Source organism: Myotis daubentonii, chromosome 2 (genome assembly GCF_963259705.1).
Source record: "Myotis daubentonii chromosome 2, mMyoDau2.1, whole genome shotgun sequence".
NCBI classification, from domain to species: Eukaryota; Metazoa; Chordata; class Mammalia; order Chiroptera; family Vespertilionidae; genus Myotis; species Myotis daubentonii.
Window position 1 is genome coordinate 31586041 of NC_081841.1, and position 23770 is coordinate 31609810.

The window sequence follows — 23770 nt, forward strand, 5'->3', positions numbered from 1 at the left end:
TGTTGAGGTCTTCGGACTTTATTCTGACCAAGATGAGACCTCTCAGAGGACAAGCATGATCTTTAGGAGAAGATGATTATCTTCTCATAGATTATCAATGGGCCAGTGCAGGCATATGTCATATTTTGATGAATACATCACATGTACTTTTATTTCAAAGGGAGATGCATGTCAAAATTTTGAGCTGATCAGGTCTTGCTAGGGGGTAAGAGTTGTAGCATAACAACAATCTGGTGCTAAATAAAGGTTGAGTGGGTTTACTTGGGTGTGTGAGAACTCTGCCTTGCAACTTGGAGAACACATTCAAGGCAGAAAACAAATTGGAACTTACGCTGAGTCAGAGTGCGAAGGATGAGCAGGTGGAAAGCCGAGTGACCTTCAGAGAGGTGTTTCCATTTTATGAAACTCGCTGTTAACATCAAGTATTTATCTTTTAATCCTTTCCAATATGTCAGCAAAAGTTGTAGGATTTGGAAGTATGCCTTGCTAACTTCAAAAAGGCTGTAGATATTTAAGATATTTAAGAGCATGGTTCAAACTTCCAGTCTAGGAAAGTTTAAGACCTCAGGGTAATAACAGCTCTCCTAAACACTGCAGTGGTATCTAATTCACCTCTACTTCACCCATTTCATGCCTTTTTTGAATGTCAGTAGATCTCAAAGCAAAAGGGGAAAGAACCAGCTGATTTTATTATCAATGCCAAACAAGTCTTAAAAAAAGAAATGAAAACTTCTAAGTCCTTGCCTTTCTGGAGGAGGAACTAGATCAGATAAGGTTGGCCTAATGGAGGGATTTTTGTCCTATGACTTTGTTTTCCAAGGAGTTGAAAGACACCCAGTGTCAGAAGGTTTCCTGTGAGGAAATGACAATAGCCCATCATAGCTTGGCTATTCTTCTTTAGTAATCTGATGGTCTAGAGCAGCGGTTCTCAACCTGTGGGTCGCGACCCCTTGGGGGGTCGAACGACCCTTTCACAGGGGTTGCCTAAGACCATCGGAAAACACATATATAATTACATATTGTTTTTGTGATTAATCACTATGCTTTAATTATGTTCAATTTGTAACAATGAAATTGGGGGTCACCACAACATGAGGAACTGTATTAAAGGGTTGCAGCATTAGGAAGGTTGAGAACCACTTCCCTGGGCCTCTCAAACTTCTTCCTCCTCCTCATGGAAACAAAGGTGAAAGTCTGAGCAGACCCTTTAACAAAATTGGAGGGGAAAGAAAAGTTTTCTCTTCAGATAAAAGTCGAACCAGTGGTGAGGGACCACAAGGGAAGGCTCTTCGCCAAATGTTGTATTTGGAAGATCAAGTGCACAAGGATCTTTTCCTAAAAGTTCACATTTAAATTCTATTTCAGTTAATTTTTTGTATGTCGTAAGATTTTTATTTAAATCATTGAGGTTTCTTTCAGCAGTCCGAGCTGCCAACCAATTATCATGTGCTTTTTTTCTCATGGGAAATAATCTGCCCTTGATAAGAATGAATGGTTCTCTCCATTTCTTCTGCAAGATCTTTGGCTCACTTTCTCCAGCTCTTTAGCTGCCAGGCTGATCTCTTCATATGCTTTAGAAAGTTTCTCCTGTTTCTCTAACCCAGCAATTTTCAACATTTTTTTTTAATCTCAAGGCACACTTAAGCTAATCACAAAAATTCTGCGGCACACCAAAAAATATATTTCTTGCCGATCTGAAAATAAAAGGTATAATTTTGATTGATTTAAAAAATAGTAGTAGTAATTACTTACCCTTTTTTCTCCAAAGTGACTTTTTAAAAAAATCAGGTGCCTATACTTATATATTAAGGATTTCAGTGCCAAGAATCAACCAATCAGATGCAACTCTGTTATATGACTTATTTACTTATGTTTCAAGACAGGGCATTCGCACCGGATGGATATTGTGTTGGCTATTGTCATTTTTTTTTTTTTAACAATCCAAAGGAAAAGAGGCCAGTGCCCCTGACTAAATAGTCAGGTATTGCATGTTTACAAAAATTCTTGCGGCACACCAGTGTGTCACAGTATACCAGTTGAAAATTGCTGCTCTAAGCCGTAATTTCCTTCTACTATTAATTTTCTCCAAAGTGTAAATTCCTTTTCTTGATACAGTTCAGTCCTTCCTTAAATTCCTGCTTTAGTTCATGATTCTCATTTTCAAAATGTTCATTTTCTGACTGCAAAGATGCTTATTCAGTCTAGAGATTTTTAATACACTCTGTGAGCTCTTCCTTTGTTTTATCTCCTTCAGATAACTGAGTGAACATTTAGTTTCTTTCTTCTTCTAGGGTTTTTAAAGACGCCTTTAACTTAGCAGCATGAATATGCTTCTTCAAAGCTCCCTTTGGTTATCATTTTTTGAATTCCTCTTCTTTCCAATTCCAAGTTATCATCCATTAAATCTTCTCCATGCAGAGCAGCACATTATTGCATCTTTAGCAAGCATTCAGCCAGAGTTGATCTGTTTTTCTTTATCATATAGAACTTGTTTCGCATATACTTTGGAGTCTTCAAATGGTATTTTCTGTTTATTGAGCTCACTCACTTGTACTTTCCATTCAACTTCTTGTAAAAGTTCTTTCCAGCTTTCCTGAAGTTAGAAATTTTCACTCAAAGCCTCTTTATAGCTATCTTAAGTGGGTCTTCATTCATTTGAAATATTTTGAAGGCCTTCATTTGGCTTCAGTGACATGTGATTTGAGTGATTTTGATTCATCTCCTGCGGACTGTATCCTTTTTTAATTATCCCCCGTCAATTCATCTTGTTCAGAATGTTTCGATGTCTCTTCTTTTAACTCTTTTCTCTAGAAAGAGCATTTCCTCCTCAAATGCAGATTTGGAACTCTTCAGCTTTTCACAGCTTGCCTCCAAACTTTGAGCTTCTGTTGACTCCTCTTCAAAGCTGGAATCCTGTAGTGACTAAGTCTTCATACTGCTTTTGTATAAGGCTAAATTTTTCAAGTAGTTTACATCTTTCTTCCATTAATGTGGAAAGTGCTACAGCAAACTTTTCCTCTCTTGCCACATAAAACTGGTGTCTAATCGATCAAAAACTTCTCCATAAACACAAGAAAACAGCAAACAGTTCAACAATAGCTGCACCTATCATCAATTCCCACGGAAAACCATTAGGATTAGGACCTTTTCTAATATTTTCAGGGAATGCTGCCACAACCCTGGTAGTTTTTCCAGGACCAGCCCCAAGTACAGCTGAGGGGCAGTTCTGGGCTCCTTAGATACATGGCTCAGCCAGGCCCTGACTGAGCCAAGAGTAAGCAGCAGAGAACACTCAGCTTCCATCAGAACCCAAACTGGCTGGCACCCGGCAACTGGACCAGACCACTGCAGAACTGGTTGCACGGAGTTGTGGAGGAAATGGCGTCAGCAGGTCTCAAGTGTCCATGGGGAGCCTAGGTCTGTTCCTTATGTTATCTTTGTGTCCAGATGATCCAAAGCAGGGGTCCTCAAACTTTTTAAACAGGGGAGCCAGTTCACTGTCCCTTAGACCGTTGGAGGGCCGGACTATAGTTAAAAAAACAACAAAAAACTATGAACAAATTCCTATGCACACTGCACATATCTTGTTTTAAAGTAAAAAAACAAAACGGGAACAAATACAATATTTTTATTTGCATGTGGCCCATGAGGACCCCTGAACCAAAGGAATGAGCCAGTCCCCTCAAGAGCCTGTGACTTGTCCTCTCCTTGCAGCCCCACCTGCTGTTTGGTTTAGGCCAGGCAGTTGCAGGGAGCTGGGGAGGAGGGGCAAAGCCTGTTTGTTTTTGTATGGGTCCTGAGGTATTGCTGGGTGGTGTGTGATGCAAATTTTCTTTGTTCTTAAAGACTGGCTCAGGACTATAAATGGCTGGTCTGATGTTGAATAAAAAGAGACACGTGGGCACAGACATTAATTTGTTTTGTGTGAATGAGTTCCTGTCTTTGAAATCATTTTTCTAAAGCTTTCCAGATATAACTGACTAATCACCATCAAACCTTACCTTATAGAGAGAAAATCAAATATTTTAGGAGAAACACTCTCACCATGTTATGAACCTATGAAATATCATACTTTATTTATACTACTAAGAAAAATCTCAGTATTATCAATTAAGAAGCAGCTAATGGCATGAGAATATAAAAGAAGCCTAAAATGAAATGAGAGGATTAGCCATAGCATATAAACTCTTTGTATATAACTGTTTACTTCTGTTTCTTAGGTTCATTATACCCTATTTATTTTTATTTTTTTAGAGATATGAAGTTACATATAGCTTATAAAAATTCTGTGTTTTTCTTAGTTCATCAAAACTTCCTTTCTGAAGATACAAGTCGGTGAAACTGGAGGTTGCTCTACACATTTCTTCTCTTCATTAGTATGCCATTTTTTCCATTTCTACAGTGTATGTATTTCAAGAACAGAGTGTCCTTTATGTTGGTTCATATTAAGTTGTAGCTTAACACATGCCTACAACTCTGATGTGATTCCCTTCATACCAGCTTCCCAAGCTAAGTACTTACATATTCTAGAATTTAAATATCATTAGTACTTTTATTTAAAATGCTAGCATATCCTGAATAAAATAGAAATATACAAGTTGAACATCCTAGAGATGGATAAAATGGGGAAAGCAAATGATTCTTACTTCTTAGAAGTTGAGAGACTATATCGAAACCAGTGTTCCAGAAGAAGGAAGTAGCATAAGCAATACAAATATGCGCCAAAAATATTACTCATCTTAGATCTCCCCTTGTGAGATTTTGGATCAATAAGAAACTGTGTTTATATGGAAGCTGTTTAGAGGCCATTGCTGAGTGTGAAGAGCCAGTGAACTAAGTCAGCAGGTTAAAACCTGACCCTCTGGTCCATTTATTTTTCTCTCTTTTGCCTCTTGAAAAGCATGTTCCCTAGAGATCCATTCAAATAGTCCCTGGGAGTCCAGAGGCCCCACCCTTTGTCCAGTACACTGAACTGTGTTATGCAACGTGGAAATGGTTCCCATTCCAGACCCTGACAGCCAACCTCGTGGAAGTCAGGCAAAGACACAGGATGCTCTGTGGAACACAAACACTTTGCACTGACGGTCAGGAGCTGGGAAGAGAACGAGTTCTGTTCTACAAGCAAATACGTTGGGTTTTAAATTTTTTATAAAGCATGTCAACCATTAACAGCTCGAATAATTAAGAATTCTTACTGGGAAGCAATAGTTTGCATCTGTTTCAGTAAAATGAGGAGGTGGTGGAAGAGATGAAAAAGTGCCAGGTGGTGACCCATTGAGCAAGGTGCTCTGAGCTCTATTTAGGTGACTGTATGTGAGATGATGCATGACCATGAGTAATATTGTGAATGTGGATTTTTTTTTTAGTGTAGCTTTAAGACTAAATAATGACTAGTACATTATTTTAAAATGTCTCATAGTAAGGGGCCATTTTGTCTATTTTTGTGTTTCTGGCTCTGTTTTTTTGTGTAGTTGATGCTGTAGAAAAATTCATTCAGAATATGGAAATGACTTAATCTATTAACGATTACCTGAATGTGGCTTTGTATGTGACAGATAAGATTTGAATTTTAGGATAAATTGTTTCTTCCTTTTAATCTCCTTAGAAGTCGTCACCTGCTCTAATTCCTAAAGGAACCTGCCTTTCTCCATTACTGGTTTTTAGTTTGAATGCTAAAATGAGATCTAAAATGTGTGTTTCCCATCACATGGTTATAGGGCAAAAAATAATTGTCCTTTGAACTCCAGAGTTGAGTTCAAAAATTACAGAAATAAACACAAATTTTATTAGGTTTTTGGATACTTCTTTGTTTTTCTCATTGTTGGGTGGGCAGCCTTTGTTAAATATGCCTTCCAAAGTTTTTTCTTGGTTGTTGAACTACTTGACCAGTGTATTATTTTTATAAGTACACTCAATTTTTATCTAATTGGGAGTAAAGGAGGACAGCTGTTAAACATAAATTCTAAGTTATTGGTTGTTTTCATCCTTTAGAAAATTCCAATTTGAGCAATAGCAGATAGGGTTGGTTGAAACAATAAATTATAAATATGTGAAATCTCTGGAAAGGCTTCTCTAAGAAAGGAGATAAAAGAAAGGATATCAGTGATAACTCCACTCCTTTTGTTTGTGTGTCTAGGAATCTTTAATTCGGTAATGAATGATAAAGATAGGTTAACCCAAACCCCTGATAGGTAAACCCAAACCCCTTTTTAAAAAGCGGAGGACACCCAGGCCCCAAAGCTTTGTACAATGATTTCCTATGTTCCTGCCTGGTACTTTTTCCATCACCCCATAGACCTAAATGCTTCGGCATTTAGATGTTTTATAAAAATGAATTATTACTCTTGATTATATAAAAGAATTTTTAAAGAGCTCTCTTTTGTGATTTACTTTTTAAAGTATGTGATACTCTCTTAAAAGCATTGAAAATGCATCTTCTGGCATCTTTTCCTAGATTTTGGACTGTATTTCTTATGTGTTGTTAGGATATCCACTTAAAATCTGAATGTTTGAGCTAATTAAACAGTGGAATGTTGTTCAATGGATAAGAACGTTTCTTTAAACACTCGTTTAAATTAATATCAAGTCTGCCTCTTGTAGCCTACTTTGTGACTTTTGTCCTTTAAGCTCAAGTAAAGTAAGTTGCATTGTTTAGGTTTTAAGATTGCAACATTGTTTTTACTAGGATTGAACTCTATTTATAACTTAATTATGGCATTTATTTTTTCATTTGCTATTAAGTTCTGAGTATTCCCTTTTATACTCTGAGCTATCTCAGAATCTTGCTTTCTTTTATTTTAATGTTAAATGTTACATATTTTGCATTTGCGTCTAGTGCTTATTATCATTAGCCTTTTGTCGAAATTAAAGAGGCAGACAACTGAGTCCTGCACTAGCCTTTGATCTGGGGCAAGTTATTTAATTTCTCTAGATCTTATTGGATCATCAGTAAAATTGTTCCTATAACATGGATCTATCAATAGGCCTGACTGTTTACAGTTCTTAAATGAAACGATAATGATAAATTGTCTGGCATGGCATCAGACACCTACTAAGTTTGTGTGAATTGTAGTTATATATAAAGATGCAAGGAGGCGCCCTAATAGGTTTGGCTCAGTGGACTGAAGGATCCCAGGTTCGATTCCAATCAAGGGCATGTACCTTGATTGTGGGCACATCCCCAGTAGGGGGTGTGCAGGAGGCAGCTGTTCGATGTTTCTCTCTCATCGATATTTCTAACTCTCTATCCCTCTCCCTTCCTCTCTGTAAAAAAAATCAATAAAATATATTTTAAAAAAACCAAAAAGATGCAAGAGGCAGCTCAAGTTACCCTGACAGCAATGTTTCAGGTTGTACTGATGGTCTTGCCTGCACTTCCTCTTCCACCATTATGCAGCTTCAGACAGGCTAGACTTCAGGGAATTATTTTCTGTTGCTGTTATGACTTTTAACCTAACTACTGTGGAGAGGAATTAGAAGCGAGTGCCTGAGAAGTGTTTGTTCACTGCATGGTAGTCATGGATTGGCAAGCACCGTAATTGGATTTAGTAGGACTTCTCTACACAAAGGGTGGAAGAACCACAAGGCACCCTCTCCAAGTTTCAGATGTCTTCACTGGCAGGAGTTTTTTTGTTAAATGACCCTAGAGGAGAGGTAACTAAACAGTTTATTTTGCATGCTCTGAGGCTGCCACTTTGTCAGTCCGTGTATTGCTAACGTGGTCTAATTTTTCGAGCCCTCACAATTCCACGCTGAACTGGGAAGCCAAGTCCAAAGCCTTGCAGCTCACAAGCGCTTCTCTGCGTTTCAGAACCCAGTGATGGTTGGCTTGAAAATCATGACTCACAAAGCACGAGGAGGCAGAGATCACTTCGCACCATTCCCCTTGTTATTTTTAATTTTTATTTTGGGGGACGGTTTTGAGACATATGTTCATGTTTAACCCTGAAGGGCTTCCAAGCCATTCTTTAAGCCTGGAGTGACTGAAATTTTCAGTTTTTTTCTAGCTTCCCCAGCAATCAGTATCCTTCTAGTTACCTGAGTGTGACATCCAAGATCCATTTTTGCCTGCCCTTTGAATTTCATTACTCACTTTTACTATGTTGTAATGTCCTGTCAGTTTCTATCTGTCAACTCCGCTCTATTCCCGCAGCCTGGGCCCATTTAGTCATCTCCCACCTCGCTGGTGGTCATGGTCTGTTTCTAGCCTCTCACCCCCCTCCAGTCTTTCCCATTGTCTTCAAAGTCACTTTCCTGAAGCATACTTCTGCAGGGTGCTGGTTCATCAGAGAAACTGATATACCCTTGCAGAATTGGATAAATTAATTCAAATGCTATGTTGGTGATAATAATTATTTAGGAACTTTTCTAGAGTAGAAACACATAAAATTTCCTTTTAGTAAACACAGGCACTTTTATATGTTTTAAAAAGATATTGCATACTAAATAATGTCTAGAGAAGCATAATAGTTTTTAACACAACCCATGTTTTAGATGAGATATGAAAATTCATGTTGTGTGGAAGAAGTAGGGAAATAGTAAGTTATTTAGGATATCAAAACACAGAAAATTATTTAACCCAGCTTAACAGTGCTCTAACTGTAGATAATTCTGAAGTTAAATGTCAGTGTGGAGAATGAAGGCAGACAAAATAGATATTCCCATGGGACAACTGTTCTTTTATGGGCTTTCAGGGAACTCTCAATGACTTTCTTTGCCAAAAATGACTTTGGAAAATTGTGTCTTCTCTTCTAAATTTGATTCCATCTCTACCTCTTCTTGGAAATCATATCTTAAATTTAATCTCTTTCGCCTGGCAACAATTGTTTGGATATGACAACGAAAGCACAAGAAACAAAAACAAAAATGAAAAAGTAGGATTACGTCAAACTAAAAAGCTTCTGCGAGTAAAACAAACCATCAACAAAATGAAAAGGCAACTTACAGAATGGTAGAAAACAGTTGCAAATCATATCTTTGATAAGACGTTATATCTAAAATATATAAAGAACTCATACAACTCAATAGTAATAAAGAAAATAATATAATTTAAGAGTATTATGCTGGGCGAAATAAGCTAAAAAGTATCACATGATCTCACTCATATGTGGACTCTAATGAACAAAATAAACTGATGAACAAAATAGATCCAGAGACAAAGAAGATGGAACAGACTGTGGAATCTCAGAGGGAAGTTGGAGAGAGCTGGGAGGGTGGGAAGAGATCAACCAAAGAACTTGTATGCATTATATTCATAACCTGTGGACACAGACAATAGGGTGGTGAAGACCTGGGGCGGAGGGCGGGGCAGGCTGGAAGGGTCAATAGGGGAAAAAAGGGGGACATATGTAATACTTTCACAAATGAAGATTTAATTATAAATCAATCAATCAATCAATCATGCAGGGGGACTGAAAAGACATTTTTCCAAAGACATACACATGGTGACCAGATACTGTGAAAAGATGCTCAACATCGCTAGGGAAATGCAAATTAAAACCACAATGAGATTAACCAAAGAACATATATGCATAAATGCATAGCTCATGGGCACAAACAATCGTGTTGGGAAGGTCTGGGGTGAATCTAGGGCTGGGTGGAGGGGGTGGAATAGGGGACATCGGTAATGCTGCAACAACAAAATAACACACAATGAGATATCAACTCACACCTGTTAGGATGGTGTCATCAAAAGGAAAAGAGATAAATATTGGTGAGGATATAGAGAAAAGGGTACCTTCATGTTGGTGGGAATGTGAATTGGTGCAATCACTGTGGAAAACAGTATAGAGGTTTCTCAAAAAATTAAAAATAGAACTATTGTATGATCTAGCAATCCCATTTCTGGGTATATATCCAAAGGAAATGAAATCAGGTTTTATAAATGATATCTGCAATCCCATGTTCATTGTAGTATTCTTCACAATAGCCAAGATATGACAACTGCCTAAGTGTTTATCTATGGATGAATGTATAAAGAAGATATGGTGTATATACGCAGTGGAATATTATTCAGCCTTGGCAAAGAAGGCAATTTATGACATTTGTAACAACTTGGGTGGGTTTTGGGGGCACTATGCTGAAATGCAATGTCAGATAGAGAAAGACAAATGCTGTGAGGTATCACTTATATGTGGTACCTTAAAAAAAAAAGTCAAACTCATAGAAACAGAGAATAAGATGGTGGTTGCTGGTCCTGGAGAGTGGGGAGAATGGGGACCAAAGGGGACACCTTTTCCGTTACAGGATGAATAACTTCTGGAAATCTAATGCCCTGCATGGTGTTATAGTTAATTATCTGTATTAAAGGCTTGAAAGTTGCTAAGAGTAGATCTTAAATGTTCTCCGTACAAAAGAGAAATGATAATTATGTGAGGTAATGGAACTGTTAACTAACACTACTGTGGTAATCATTTCACAACATACAAGTATCTCCAATCAACATGCTGTATACCTTAAACTTACACAATGTTATATGTCAATTATATGTCAGTACAGCTGGAAAAATTAATCACTTTTCTGATTTGTTCTATGTCTAATACATGTGTTAACAGAACTCAGATTGTTTTGTGTTGTGTTTTTTCTGACTTGCTTAGCAGCAATCATTCAGCAACATCCATTATTTTTCTTACATATTAGCAGCCGTGGGCAAACTACGGCCCGCGGGCCGGATCCAGCCCGTTTGAAATGAATAAAACTAAAAAAAAAAAAAAAAAAAGACCGTACCCTTTTATGTAATGATGTTTACTTTGAATTTATATTAGTTCACACAAACACTTCATCCATGCTTTTGTTCCGGCCCTCCGGTCCAGTTTAAGAACCCATTGTGGCCCTCGAGTCAAAAAGTTTGCCCACCCCTGATATTAGGGTACTCTTTTAAAAATATATACTAAAGCTTTGTCTAATGAAATGAATAAATTTGTTGATGGACTTCATGGCATAAGATAGTAGTGTTTAGAATAGTGATGGAAAATGGGTTTCATATTGAGTGTTGTTTCTACTTGGTTAGGAACATGGTGTTAAGAAGGACTCTGAGGCTCTATCTGAACTCAGTGGAACAGAGTGAAGTAAGAATTGATGATGTCTGAGTGGGCTGACATTTAGGGGCCTTTTCTGGTTTCAAGTATGACCACTATTATTAGGGGATGAACCTAGGGCCCTCTGATTATGAAGCTCATCTTATCCCCTCCATCACCAAATGAGGCCACAGCGAGAAGCTGGCCATCTGCAACCCAAGGCCAGAGCTTTCACCAGAAACTGACCCTGCTGGCACCTTGACGTTGAATTTTTAGGCTCTAGAACTGTGAGACAATGAAATAACTGTTATTTTGCTATGGCAGATTACCAGGCTTTACCATGGAAATTGAGCCAACAGATCTGGAGAGCAATCTAGCATTTGAATTCTTTAATATCTCCATAGGATTTTGTGGTGTACATGTAGGTAGAGAACAATGTAATGTTTAATTTGCCTACAAGTGTTTTACAACCCTGCCTGGACACTAAAATTTCCTTCGGAACTTTTGAATGACTGGTGCAAGGTTCCCTCCTGGATCCATTAAATCCTGTGCAGGGTCAGAGGTTGGTGTTTTGAAAGTGCTTCCCACATGATTCTAACATGCAGCCCAAGGAGAGAACCGCTGGTCTACATTAATCTCCTTTCCTGTGTGCTACCTCTCCAGGAATCCCCGTTGCTGGAGATGGCGTGTGGTCATACTCTCTTTCCTCTGGGCTCTCCTTTCCATAGCACAAAGCAACATTACTAGTTTAGGAGCGACAAATCCATCGGTCTTCTATTGCCTCAAGTTCTTCAGTACTTAAAATCCTAGAGTAGGGACTGCAAAGGGAAAAACCATGTGCATATTCTAGGTTTTTGAATTCTAGATAAATTAATATTATTTAAAGCTGCCCATTTCAAAGAAGTAAAGAATTTTAGACTTTATAACCAAAATAATATTTGATATGTGACATATAGTCCTCTTAAGGCTATCTTTCTGGTCTTCTCATTAAAAACATATTTATTGAATATTGTTATATGCTTGCAGGCTCCTGTACTTGGCACTCAGGAGGTAAGGGAGAAGGTAACATTTAGAACAGGGGTGGGCAAACTTTTTGACTCGAGGGCCACAGTGGGTTCTTAAACTGGACCGGAGGGCCGGAACAAAAGCATGTATGGAGTGTTTGTGTGAACTAATATAAATTCAAAGTAAACATCGTTACATAAAAAGGTACGGTCTTTTTTTTCAATAGTTTTATTCATTTCAAACGGGCCGGATGGCCCGCGGGCCATGCCCACAGCTGATTTAGAATGTTTGTGGAGCAGAGTGACACTGACGTGATTAGTCAGAAAATGTGTGAACCATAAACAGCCCTTATGTTCATACTGATGAACCTGAGTTAACACTGAAAGAGACAGATACATCTCTACCCACTTAAGGTCTATAGTCCCTTGTAGAATCATACAATTTAATGTATGTCAGCCTAACCTAGGTGATTCTTTGGTATCACCCTCAGAGATTCTGATCAGAATTGGGCTCAGGATTTAGAATGTTTAACATATTTTTAACATATTTCCTGGGAAAAATGGATGAGAAAAAACAACCAAGAAGGAGTTCCTTAGCAGTTGCATAAAGCAATTCAGTGTTTTTAACAAGTTGAGCTAATGGAATGTATTTTTCTTTCATTTTTTTTTTTCCCAGAGTATTTAGTGGAAAATCTCTGCTGCCTGATAATTGGTCTCTTTGGGTCAATTTTATGGGGGGCCGGGGCGGGGGGTTAGCCTTTGTACCTTCCAGCAGCTTCAACTCCTCCCTCCACTGCCACTGCAAACCCCAATCAGTGGGAAATTCTGGAAACCTGAAGTGAGGGATCATTTTCTTTTTGCTTTTTACTAAAGGTGCAACTATTCAGTTAGATATAAAACCCTGCACTCTTTGGTTGTTAAATATCTCTCTGAATCCCTCAGGGATTTTATTAATCAAAATGACCACGAGATCACAGCTGCAACTCATCTTAAGAACTATGTCTCAGAAAAACAGTAAGTAGCGAGTGACTCTCCATATCCTGAGAAAAAATAAAGTGGTTTAAAGTCTAAATCTTATCAGGGTTCCCTCTGAAATTTTTTAGATGTTGGAATGTGTAGCTTAATCTTGTTTTGAGGAATTTTAAAATCTGGCTTGGATTAAAAGGCAAAAGTTTTGGGAACAAATGCAGCTAAATATCTAAATATATTAAAAACTGTATAAAATCTCTTTTTCAAATAAATTGAAATGATTATTTACCAACACAGTAAACCTTTTAAAGTTAACATATTTTAAGTGACACTCAGTACAAGCTTGTTGTGTATGATCTTACAAGTAGTTTAGTTGTAAAACATTTAGTGTTGTTTTTTTTTCAGTAATCAGTAATGAAAAATTTAAATAGGGAGATAGATCTTAGAAATAGTGTCTAATTTGGTATAATCCCAGTTCTGGTGAGTTATAGCATTGAAGTTTTGTAGATAAAACCTTTTAATCGTGACTATGATACACGTGAAAGAGGGTGCATGATATATGTACAGAATGAAGAGTAGCAAACTGATACTCTACTGTTCAGCTTAAGAAACATATCATGCCCTAACTGGTTTGGCTCAGTGGATAGAGCATCAACCTGTGGATTGAAGGGTCCCGGGTTCAATTCTGGTCAAGGGCATGTACCTTGGTTGCGGGCACATCCCCAGTAGGGGGTGTGCAGGAGGCAGCTGATCAGTGTTTCTCTCTCATCAATGTTTCTAACTCTCTATCCCTCTTCCTTCCTCTCTGTAAAATAATCACTAAAATATATTTTTTAAAAAAACAAACAGATCATTGCTGGTAGTGTGTCTTTAGCTCTCTGGAGACACTACCATGATCCAGTCCTCCTTTCTTCCTTACACAGTTCATCCATATCTTAAATTTTACAAAAAATAATTCTTTTGCTTTTTTGAATAGGAAGAATCTTTTAAGTATATATGTTTATTTTTGCATATTTTTGACTTGTAATATTGAAATTATACTATGTTTATTTTTCCATGACTTTTTTCACACTTTTTTTAAAATACATTTTTTATTGATTTCACAGAGAAAGGGAGAGGGAGAGAGATAGAAACATCAATGATAAGAGAGAATCATTGATTGGCTGCCTCCTGCATGCCCCCTACTGGGGATCGAGCCCACAAACCAGGCATGTGCCCTTAACCGGGAATTGAACCCTGGACCCTTCAATTCGCAGGCTGACGCTCCATCCACTGAGCCAAACCGGCTAGGGCTTCACCCAACTTTTTGAGATCCAACTATGTTGATGTTTATTACTATAGAGCAGGTCCTTGAATACGTCATTTTGATAAATAAACACAATTCCATTAAAATGTTGTTGATGGAGGGGGATTGTTGACCAGTGCTACTGTCTGTTTAGATGTTGTACGTGCTCCCTTGTCTGCATGGGTTTTCTCCCATATTCTGGTTTCCTCCCACTTCCCAAATATATGCATGTTAGGTGAATTGCTGTGTCTACATTGTCCTGACTGAGTGTGGGTATGAGTGTGAGCGTGTGTCCTCTGATGGAAAGGCATCCCGTCAAAGGTTGGTTCCCACCTGACACCTGGAGCTGCTGGGAGAGACCCTGGTCACCCTTGACCCTACAATGGAATAAGCAGGTTGGAAAAAAGTCATCTTACTTGTTCTTATTCATCTTCACATAAATGTATAGCTCACATTTATTTCAGTGTTTAATATTGGAAGTATTTTAGCTCTTTACTTAGAAGCTTGGTGACGTTTTTGTGACAAGATATCTATTATAGAGACTTAACTCTTCTTAGTATTACTTGCCCTATGGTGAAATTGATTTTGCTGTACATTGTTTTGCTTAAAATTGCAGGTTCCAAGAACCTAGTGAGACTTTAAGTGAGGACTTACTGTAGTTCATTCATATCCCACTATTTATTTATTCTTTCTTTCTTTCTTTCTTTCTTTCTTTCTTTCTTTCTTTCTTTCTTTCTTTCTTTCTTTCTTTCTTTCTTTCTTTCTTCCTTCCTTTCTTTCTTTCTTTCTTTCTTTCTTTCTTTCTTTCTTTCTTTCTTTCTTTCTTTCTTTCTTTCTTTCTTTCTTTCTTTCTTTATTGTCTAAAGTCTTACATATGTCTCTTTTTTCCCCAATTGACCCTCCCCCCCCAACCCCGGGCAAACCCCCACCGCCCCAGTGTCTGTGGCCATTGGTGTTTCCCACTACTTATTAATTCATTGTCTGAAGCTGCTATGCCACAACATATTTATCCATTGTTGTTTGATGGACTTTTGGATTTTCCTCATATTTTTTAATATTACTAACAATATGCATAAAATTCTATGTGGTCTCTAGTGCACATGTACAGGTACATATATTTTCAAGGTGTACACCTGGGAGTGACTTGCTGGGTCATACTGTATGTACCTGTTCAACTCTCCAGAATAAAACTAAACCACACTCCAAAGTGGATGCAACAATCAATATACGCTCTCCCTAAGAGATTATATGAATTCTCATTGTTTTACATGCCAACAAGTCTTATCGGTATCAAATGGAATTTACTATGGTTTTAATTTTCATGTTCTTGATTGATAATGAAGTTGAACCTCTTCTCAAATATTTAGGAGCCATTCATGAAATGCCTCTCTGGCCACTTTATTATTAGACACTTGTCCTCTTATTTTTCCATAGGAATTCCTTATATACTTTGGACATGTATCCTTTGCCAGTTATGTATGTTGTGGGTGTTTTTTCTTCGTATTTTCTTGAATTTTCATTATCTTTACGGTGATCATTTGATGATTATTTTAAATTGTAATTGTATTAGTTTCTTATGACTGCTATAACAAATTGCTACAAACTAGGTAGCTTAAGACCACGCACATTTAATCTCTGACAATTCTGGAGGTCAGAAGTATGAAATCAGTTTCACTGGTGCAAAATCCAGGTTTCAGCAGGCGTTTCTCCCTCCAGAGATTTTAGGGGAAAGAATATATTTTCCAGTTTCTAGATTTGCATTCCTTGGCTCTGGCCTCTGTCTGCATCCTCAGACCATCAGCTTAGTGTCTTCTCTTCTCATTGCCTCTGCCACTATTGTTCTTAGGGTTTCTTCTGCCTCCCTCTTATAAGGACCCTTGTGATGACTTTTGGGACCACCCAAATAATTCAGTATAATCTCACCATCTCAAAATCTTACGTCATAATTTTTAATCATACCTGCAAAGTCTCTTTTGCTGTATGGGATAACATTCCCAGGTTTCAGGGATTAGGATGTGGATATCTTTGGGGCTCATATCCAGCCTACCACAGCAAATAAGTTTATGTTTCATTTTTCTTTTGGATGTAGATGTGGGGGTGCTGTGACTCCTGACTCTTCACAGGCTTGATTAGCCTATTAGCCTAGTTATTTGTTAAGAAATCTCTTTAGCTTACTATTGATGCTGTTTAATGATGAGGCAAGGTTCCCCTTTCCTTTCATCCACCTCTTATGCTAAATGTAGGGAAAACCTATATATATAAAAAGCCAGTGACTGTAACGCTGTAACGACCAGAACGACTGGTTGCTATGATGCCCATTGTGGCCAGAAAACCGGCCTGATCAGGGAGTGGGGCTGGTCGGCCAACCTCCCACAGCCCCTCCCCCAGCCACTGACCCCAGATTGGCCCACCCTACCCCATTTGGGGACAGGGCCAGCCGGCCCACCACCCACAGCCCCTCCCCACAGCTGCCCTGCCCCTAATCAGCTCCCCCCACCCCAATCGGGGGCAGGGCCTGCTGGTCAATTATCCAAGGCCCCTCCCCCCAGATGGCCTAGCCGGCCAACCTCCTGCTGTCTCCTCCTCCTGACAGGCCCAGCCCTGATCCACTGAATGGGGTTGGGCCAGCTGGTCTGGCTGGACCCCACCCATGACGATTTGTGCACTGGGCCTCTAGTATAATATATATTTATATGTACTCTATCTTTTCAAATTCCTACTCTCCTTTCTGCCACATTAAAGTCAGTAAAATGTCCAAATTCTTGGGCCAAGTGCCCTTGGTGAGCTCACTCTTGCATTTCCATGCGAGTTCTGTTCTATGGCAGGATCTAAGTCAAGGGGAGAAACATGATGCAAAGCCCTTTTGCAACCTCTTTGCCTAATTAAATAATTTATTAACGTTAAGCTTGCTTGGTATGTAATGAACAAAGGAAAGAACTTTGGTTTTTTGTCTCTGAAAGTAAATTGGGATTTAAGTGGGCTGAAGACACAGACTCTACTCTTAATAAAGGAAGAAACTGAAAAACAGATGTTCTTGGAACCATTGGTGGGGAATGCAAGAGGCTGGTGGTAGATAAGCATGGATGTAGAAATGAGTAAAGAGATTCGGAGCCAAGAAACCATACGCACAAGAATTGTTCAAATGCTTCAGTTTGTATTTAAGCTTGGGTTAGAAGTTATGGAATTTAAAATTAGGTGTAGTTCTTAACTTGTATGTCTTTGCTTTAATCACTTGAATTTTATCTAATTTATTGTCCTTTCTTTTATCTATAAAAAAAAGTTTGTTCTTTTTTGGCTTTTATTCTTATTTTGAAATATGCAAAAATATTTAGAAAAATACTATCACAGCATTGCTATTATTGACAAGCAAAATACAAATATCACATGCTTATAATTGATTTATAATGTCTTTAGACTGGGAAAAATCAATGCCTTAGTAATATCAGTGCCAGGTAGTAAAGGGGAGACAAATATGATACATATGTTATGCTATATGATATTTGATTATATCATATTTGAGTTTTGTGAGACAGATTTGATGAATGTTGTGATCCTAATAAATGGAGATTTTCTGCTCTTCTGTGATTGGCATACAAAATGATTAATATAAAGATCTCAAGAAGCATTCAGAGAAACTTGACTGAGTATATGAGTAATTCAATGATATTTCTGCCCTAAAAATGGAAACTTAAAGGCAAGTTTTAGATCATTAGTCCGTCTTAATCATGGCCTGCCCTCTTCCATCTCTTGGCATCATGTATCTTGTGAATCTACTGCAGGAGAATACAGTTGGCACCGAAGGGGAATTCATTCCATGTGATTATCTAAATTGTCCAAGATGGATTGACTGTAAGTCTCTTGAACATATGTTTGGGTCCACAGGGATTTAAGCCAATGCCTTGAGGTTTAGATGAAAAGTCCTTCCCCAAAGACTAAAAAGATATGTCAACAAAATTACAAACCTTGGAAAATCCCATCAAATTGTTTTGAATCTGTGGGCTAAAAATGTCAGTACTTATTAAACTATACATTTAAAATTATTAAGAATATAATTGCTGAATGCCCTGTATTTTTTTTCTACCATCAGCAATGAAATGGCAACTGAGCATTTGTTTGTCTGGGATAACAGGGCCAATGTTGATTATGAGAAAAGAAAAAAATAAATAAAAGAAAAATTGACTTGACTTCTGATACTGTCCAGGAATTTAGCACAGGTGCATCAACTCTTCATTCCATCCATATAATCACTGCTGAGCCACATTTTGAGGATAGTTCTCTCTTCTGCAAACACTTGGCGAGCACTTCCTTACCAGTAAGGGGGGGGCGGGGGCACATTTTCAAGAATTTCAAAGTCCATTGGATATTTTTTTGGAGCAAAATGGCTCTATACATTTGATTAGGAATTGTCTTTGAAACCTGGAATTACTATTAAAAAAAGTATGAGTTTAATTTTTCCACTATAAATACCTCTTTTCCCCATTTTAAAAATTACCATAGCAAAACAATACCATATGCCAGAAAATTTATAATCTTAATAATCATGATAATTTCCGTATAGTTTGCAAGTAAGAAGGGATTCCAATTTGCTTTGTTAAGGCCTCCTCTCCACCCCTTTTTAAGGATTTGGAGGTTTGTAGAAGTTAAATCACTTGTCTAGGGTATAAGGAAGAGCTGGAATCAACATCCACATATGTTAGTCTTTGTGGGTTTTTTTTTTTTAAACCAGCACCTTGATAATTAAAACAAAATTGAAGTATTTCTCCTGCTTGTTTAAAAGTAACTTTAAAATATATATTTCATGTTTTCAAAATTATATGACACTTAGAAAATTTTTATACATGCTTCTTCATCTTGTAGATAGAAATAGTGCCACTCAATTAACTTGTACATCTAGTTTTTCTGTTGTTTATAAAATGATGCCAAAATATTTGGTATGAAATAAAAGTTATTTTCTACTCTTAATGTTGAAACCTAATAATTATCTCATAGAGGGATTATTTCTAGTACAAAATTTATTTTTAGACTTATTCTCATTTATAATATTTTAATTTTTCCCTCTTGATTTGATGTATTTATATGAGTGAGTAGAGGCATTAGTTACATCTGTTTTTAAAAACTATTCAAAATTTGAGTTTAGGATTGATGAGCTAAATTATTATTATTATAAATAATAAATATCTCTTTTTAGCCATAAATATTACTAAGAGAAATAGTGCTTTACATAAACTGGAAAAAAAAATAATGCTTTTGTTACGCACAGTTTCTCTGCTTGACTCTGAGGTTCAAGAGGAGGAGGAACAATGTAATTTTCCACTGAGGCAATTTGTTTCATATGTAAGCTTTGTTCATTGAATTGTAGCAGAAAGGCTTATAAAACGGCTTGAAACTTTTATTTTTGGCTAGTTCTTAACACATTAATATATAATTATGACTATTGAGCTAACGTGCCTTAAACATGCTATGAATTAAGTTGACAAATACGGTAATGTCAACTAAATTCTACCTGAAGAGATTCCATACATTGTTGAGTAATCCAAAAGCCTCATTTTTTAATATTTTGCCAAGAATAAACAAATATGTATTTTTTGCTGCATATATAGGGAATGCATATTCCTTCATTCTCAAGTGTCCGACCTTATAGCCTTTGCGCATGTCACGATTTACAGTCCCGTGCAGAACCATGCATTCTTCTATGTGTAATTCAATGTGCTAGAGACCTTTTAAGGGATGGAAGAGTTTTATATTTTAAAGTAATTACAATATTCCTGCTTTAAAGAAACTCTCTTATGTGTAAGAGCAAGACACCTAGGAAGATTTCTTTTTCTCTGAGTATGTTAGCCTTGGGAATGAGACCCTTAAACAGGAACTGGATCCTTTTTGAAAAACATCACACAACACACACACACACACACACACACACACACACACACACACACACACACACACACACACCTTCCTTTATAACAACCAAAAATGGAGCTTGAAAAGTCTTTTCATGATTCATCTGCTCCAACAGCTTGCCTGTCTTTTTTCTCACCAGGGGAAGCAGTTCTCTTCAGATCTAATCTGCCAGAAGCCACAAATTGGCTTCTTGAAATATCGGAAGTACTCATTTCTCAAATAATTAATTAAAAACAAATAAATAAAATGGGTAAGGCTTTAAGGTTCCGCAGATGACTCATGTTCTTCCAAAATAGTCTGACATCAATTGCGATGTTCATCATAATGACTGTGAGAGAGGGATAATTAACTTTAGGAATTGTTCTTCATGTACATTTTTATTTTAAAGTGCTCTTAGGAATAAGGGTGGTTTATTCCCGTTGACATCTTGGTCCATGTGGAACCAACTAGGGAGCCATGTTGGGAGACAGTCTGCTAAATTGGAAAGGACATTGGTTCCAAAGACTGTACTGAGGAAAGAAATATAGTGATAGCAGTAATCAGACATAAACACCCCAGGCAGTCATTTACATTTCATATATCTTCGTCCTGTCAAGGTCTGGAAGCATGTAGGTTATGTCACATGAATAAGTTCTGGACCCAGAGCCCATAACCCTACCCCCTACACAAACTGCCTTCAGTGAGTCTCTGGTTACTCTTATTCTTGTTTTTTCGTTGATATTTTCAGTATCCAACACAGTGCTTGACACTCAATAACAACTCAATCAATATTGGATATCGTCCACAAAATAAAAAATTTCCCATAAATGTAATTATGTAAAATTTTCTTATAATTGTAAACATTTCCAGGAAATAATACTTTTTATCCAAATAGACTACCTATTTTGAAATATAATTTAAATTACATTTTTCCTTTGTAAACAGAACACATTTTGATGGGATACTTATATATTACAAAATCCTTATAAACACCAGGAAGATGCCAGTATTTTATGGGCTGTTTTTCAATATTTTTAATACTAACCTAAAAAAGTTGCTCTTTTACTATGAACCTCAAATCATTTTTAGGCACATGCATTTTTGTCTAGATTTATCTGGTTGGATTTTTTTTTGTTAGTCTGAATTTTCTCATGCATTTCCCTCACCATTTTAACAAAAAGGAGTGATAGTAAGTACACTAAATTTGAAAATATTTACTTGTGACATTTCAACACTAATTAAAACTCACAATTTCTCATGGCCAGGTTTCTTATCTATATTTTTGCTTAGAAAAAAATGGTAATTAGCTGGATTGATTTATGATTTTTCAGGTAATATTATAGTATTTCTCAGGGGTAACAGCGGAGCTATAGTAGCTTTAGTTCTAAATATCATTTAAAACATTTTTTTCAAAGATAGCTGACACAATTAAGTTTAAAAACATTGAATAAACATTTTTCTCTCTATGAAGTATATCAGATGCAGGATGTTCTAAAAGTTTCATTGCTGTGCATATTGATGGACTCCTCTTTTTGAGGGGGGTTGAGGGGGTGTAAGGTGATTGTACTGTCTCCAGAATACCTTTTTGCCACTCCTCCTTGCTCATTGCTAAAGTTTATGTAAAATACCAGTATTTCTACTTGTGGTATTTTGTTTATTCTCCTGTGATATGTCACGACACATCTCTTGCCTGTTATTGAGGCCTCGAATGGAAAAATTACCCTGTGCTGGGAGTTAAAAGGAAGTTAAGGAAAAGGAGTCTCATTGAAGGAAAATATTTTGGTGGCTCATCATATTATCTAAGTCTTGGTCCTTTGAGCTCATGATCAGACATGAGCACTTTTGTAAAATGCTTTCCTGGGGCCAGCATGGCAAAAACTGGGGTTGGAAAGTGATTCAAATTACACTGAGGACACTTGGATCACAGACTTCTGCAGCTGGAATTGCTTAGGAGAGCCTCCCCATTACTTGAAATTCTTTTGCATGTTAATAGTTGAACATTATACAATAAAATCTTTTTTTCTCTTTTTGTATTAAATTTATTGGGATGACATTGATTCATGCTAGTGCAGTTAGAGAAAAAAAACCCAGAAAGGTAGACTATCTAAACCTGAAATCCTAAATGATTAAAAGGCTTAGCTTGTCAAGATTTAATCATCAAATTCTGAGTTCTTTTCACCACCTTTGACAAAAGCAAGTATCTAAGAAAATGTTTTCTTTTGGCCATGGGGATGGCAATGAAGATGAATAACTCTGTCCAGGTCTCCAGGAAGTTCTTGCTCTAGTTTTCTGGCCTCCTGTATAAGAATTTGGAAGCCAAATTCTCCACTATCTTTGAAGAGAACGTGCATATAATTTGGGGTCTTCTTAGAAATGTGTTAGCGGCCAAGCAATAAGAGGGATTTAGTGTCACTGCTATAAAATTACACAGTTAATTGTAGAAAAAAAATCACAGGATAAAGCCCAAGTCAAAGCAACAGAACATTTTCCAGCTTATATAATATGTTGTTGCTATATAACAGAGCTTTTACAGTTATTTCTTTAACTTCTTTCTCAGACAAGTAGTATAGCATTCATGATTTTAAAATTATTCTGGTTATGGGTGAACTCTTGTATGCACTAGGCATTATGTATTTTAACATGATTAATTATGTTTTCTAATAGTTTTATTTCTCAAATATGATAGAGTGTTTGCAAAATTAACAGGAATGTTATTATTAAAGAAAAGGCCTTGATTCATTGCAAGTCTATTAGGAATAAATTTTCTTAATTTGATCTAGTGACCATTTTCTTCTCATGGAGAGAAGTTTCTCTCCTCTGATGTTTGCTTTGGATAACATATCATTTCTTTCTTTCTTTCTTTCTTTCTTTCTTTCTTTCTTTCTTTCTTTCTTTCTTTCTTTCTTTCTTTCTTTCTTTCTCTCTCTCTCTCTCTCTCTCTCTCTCTCTCTCTCTCTCTCTCTCTCTCTCTCTCTCTCTCTCTCTCTTCCTTCCTTCCTTCCTTCCTTCCTTCCTTCCTTTCTTTCTTTCTTTTTTCTTTTTGGCCATGACTTGCCCAGAAGCTATTCTATTCAATTTAAAAACCATGGGAGGGCAGGAAAAAGAAGAATATTTGTGAATAACATTTTCCATAACTTAAGATAAGATAAGAACATAATAAAGATAGTTCCAGGGGAGAAGTTAACCAAACAAAACTAGCAATGATAGTGAAGACAGAATATTATTCAAGTTATGGAATAAAAGCATAGGAGAAATTCTCTTCATTGACCTCCCCTCAACCAGTGATCTATCTAACCAGTGCTCTCCAGTCTCTGTTAAAAAAAAACACACAACACCAACAACTGATATGCATTACTTCTGTTTGTTCCCAAATTTATATTTACTATCCCATAAATTGTGTTTGCTCCCACTTACACTTAACTATTGTAATAAGATAATTAAAAATTCTATTAACTGTTGAGATATAAGCAGCCTAATATTGTTTCTTTTTTTATGAAAACTTGGTTAAATGCTTTTTCTGGATGGCTTGATGCAGGCCCAGTGGATATGGCATGTATGTTAAATTAGGAGTAATGGTAGAATTGTGAAATATTTGGGGAACTGTAAAGGTCAAATAA

General features: G+C 36.9%; 1 protein-coding gene and 1 pseudogene across 1 annotated transcript in view; one reads left to right on the top strand and one right to left on the bottom strand.

Moving 5' to 3' along the window:
- PDE3A (phosphodiesterase 3A) overlaps nt 1–23770 on the top strand; it is a 250823-nt gene that overhangs the window by 79926 nt on the left and 147127 nt on the right. The window lies entirely within an intron of this gene.
- LOC132225608 (melanoma inhibitory activity protein 2-like) lies at nt 1173–3303 on the bottom strand (annotated as a pseudogene).